Source organism: Triticum aestivum, chromosome 1B (genome assembly GCF_018294505.1).
Source record: "Triticum aestivum cultivar Chinese Spring chromosome 1B, IWGSC CS RefSeq v2.1, whole genome shotgun sequence".
NCBI classification, from domain to species: Eukaryota; Viridiplantae; Streptophyta; class Magnoliopsida; order Poales; family Poaceae; genus Triticum; species Triticum aestivum.
In genome coordinates, this window is record NC_057795.1 from 540,063,966 (window position 1) to 540,067,118 (window position 3,153).

The window sequence follows — 3,153 nt, forward strand, 5'->3', positions numbered from 1 at the left end:
ATCTGATATAGAAAGCAAACAGGAGGCATTCACACAAAGCATGTCTAATCTAAGCAGATGGCATGGCAATGCAAGACACCATATGCATGATATGAGCAATATAACCCAGCCAAGTTAGAGCATGCACCTCGGGGGGCGGGGGGGGGGGATATGACTGGTCATCTATCTCTGAATCCTCCTCTGAGGAGCTATCTGTAACCAGCAAGAAATCTGCATCGACAGGTAGCACTGACTGCTCAGAAGACCTTGTTTTCACTCCAGATTTTCCCATGACCGAATCAAATGGCTGATGCACAGGAAGAGTAGATGAATGTATAAACATTGTTGACAAATGGAATACATTATGGAAAAAATATGGCACGATACAGTTCACATATACGATGACTGGCTAAACAGGATGGCATTGCATGATTCACGTATATGATGCCTGGCTAAAGAAGATGGCATTGCATAATTCCCATATACTCCCTCCGTTCCTAAATATTTGTCTTTTTGGAGATTTCAAATGGACTAGCACATACGGATGTATATAGACATATTTTAGAGTGTAGATTCACTCATTTTGTTCCATATGTAGTCACTTGTTGAAATCTCTAAAAAGACAAATATTTAGGAATGGTGGGAGCACAAAGCAAATCTAAACTAAGCTGATGACATATAAGATGTATAATGTAAGCAATGCAAGGCGCCATATGCATGATGACCAACATCAGCATGCCAGGTTAGAGCAAACACCTCTGGTGGTAAACATGCATGGTCGGCTCCTTCTGAATCCCCATCTGAATAGTTATCTTCCTCTGGAATACAATCTAGAAATGCATGAGGGGGGGGGGTCTTTGCCCACCATAGAGCGGCATCTGCATGACATTATATACCCATACAACGGTCTTCTCTTTTTCTCTACATGTTCAGTACGATTGTGTACAATATCTGACATGCATAATAAAAAATAGTTAGATTTTGTAAGACCTAAGGGATGCATGCAAAAATCAAGACTGATGGTATCAAACGAGTGGATGGATCCAAAACTAATGATAGCATGTAGATTATAGCTTCAATTTAAAAAGATGGACAATAGATCATCTATTGTTTGTTGCCCACCCAACATGAACCGCATAGAAGACCCCAGATGAACCAAATAGTAGACAGATACTATTCGTTGCTGGCTCGATATGAGACCCATGGGCATTTCAAAACTCAAGTTTGAACGATAAAGTAGCAGGTAATAATAACCGATTTATAACGTAAGCAAACACGAAAGACTGCGACCTCTCTTTCGGAACTGTGTAGTCCTCAGGTTCATCTGCTCAGTCGATGATGGTAATGCAGTTGGCGTGGCTGCCGACAACGGGGAAGATGATCTGAGGCGGCGAAAGAAAGTCTGCAGGGGGATCTCTGCTGATGTAAACGCTTCTGTCGATGGTGCACCTCAGGTGGGGTGGATGATGACACGGCAGGAGCAGGACATAACACACATAGTTTTCTTTGGTGCCTATCTGAAAATGAAGTAAATCTGTAAGGGCTCCTTAGAATTGTAGGATTCTATAAACGCAGGGACAGGAAAAACACAGAAATAGGATAGGAATGCACGTGCAAAATAGAGCATTTGGAAACATAGGATTTCAGTCAACCTGGGTGTTTGGTTCACATGAATTGGAAGAACACAGGAATGGAGAAACATGGTCAAATTAAAGTCAAACCATGTAAAATGAAAAAATAAGCATCTTATTATGCCAATAATGCAATTAGTTCTGTTCTTCATGCATATTAATTTGAAAAGGACGTCCAAGTGAATAAAATTCCTACATTTTTTCTTTGGAAGAGACACCAAAGGAAAAAAATCCTCCAGTTTTGTTTTGCTCCACTCCTTCTAACAGATTTGCACGAATAGTAATTCCATAGCAAAGGATCCCTGAGGGATCGACATGAATGCAGAGTAACAAAGTGATGCGACGAGTGTACAACCTCTTTGGCATATCCTTGTGGACCTCAACATCATTGGGTTGGACGTGAAGGATGATGATGCTGGTGTGACTGTCGGAGGCGGGGAAGAAGATACGAGGCCTCTGGAAACGGCGCTGAGGGTACTGCTCCGCTGTGATGGACGGTTCCGTCGTTGGAGCAACCCCGGTGAGGTGTATGGCAACGAGGCTGAAGTAGGACAAGACAGACAATGTTAATCTGAAGTGGGACCCTAATATCATCTACGATAGATGATGTAAAATACATCACCAAAAAGTGCTAGATGTAAAACGCATCAGCCACGCCACGGCCGCTCCGACAGATGTTGTAAGTACTATTCACTCTGAACTTAACTGAAGAAAATGATCTTTACAGTCGAAACTGAATTTTACTGTCGAAACTGATTGAACTAGTAGCAGAGCATTGCAATAGATGATAGGGCGTTCGAGCACTAGTAGCAGAGAAGCAGTGATCTAAATCAGCAGACGCTCAAGCAGGGAACACACTAGCAGAGAGCAAGTCGTGCAGTAGCACCGCGAGCGAGTGCTAAAGCAGCAACTCCTGTAGCTGCCGGAGGTCGTGCAGCAGCAGCAGCAGCAGCGCAATCGAGAGCAAAAGCAGAGCAGCAACACGAACGAAAGCAAGAGCAGTGCAGCAGCGCGACCGATAGCAAGAACAGAGCCGCAGTGCGAGCGAGAGACGGAGCAGCTGCAGCTAGTGCCATTGTGGAAGTCGCCGCCGAGGAAGCAACGACATGGAGGAGAGATGTCGTGGATGATGTGGCCGGAGACGGAGCCGTTGATAGAGACCCGCCATGTCTGCTGGGTATCGAGCACCGGCAACCCCGTGAGATTGAATAAAAGATAAAATGCAGCGGTGAGTGTAGAACCTCCTTGGTGGCGCCGAGTTGGCCTCGGCTTCATCGGAGGAATTGGTGAGGGTGATGCGGTTCCGGTGGGGTAGGTCAAGACGACACTGTGGGGATTGAGGTGGCGCGATGGACGAGGCGAACATCGGGGCAGCTCCTTGGAGGTGGAGGACGAGGCGGCTGATCCAGCGGGACGACGAGATCGACGACGGATCCTCATCCGGTGCGGTGGATGAGGGAAGGCGAGCTGTTGCGGTGGACGACGTAGTCGGGGAAGAGTCTCCGGCTGGGCGGCGGTCGGGAGGCCGATGGAGGAGCGTGGG

The 3,153-nt window shown here is 46.4% G+C and overlaps 1 long non-coding RNA gene across 1 annotated transcript in view; it reads right to left on the bottom strand.

Moving 5' to 3' along the window:
• Window positions 1-2,014: 2,014 nt before the first annotated feature.
• The window catches only part of LOC123094195 (uncharacterized), a 6,356-nt gene continuing 5,217 nt past the window's right edge, over window positions 2,015-3,153 (bottom strand). The window contains exon 8 of the long non-coding RNA XR_006445766.1: window positions 2,015-2,151. This is a non-coding gene — a long non-coding RNA (uncharacterized lncRNA). The remainder of the gene's footprint in view (window positions 2,152-3,153) is intronic.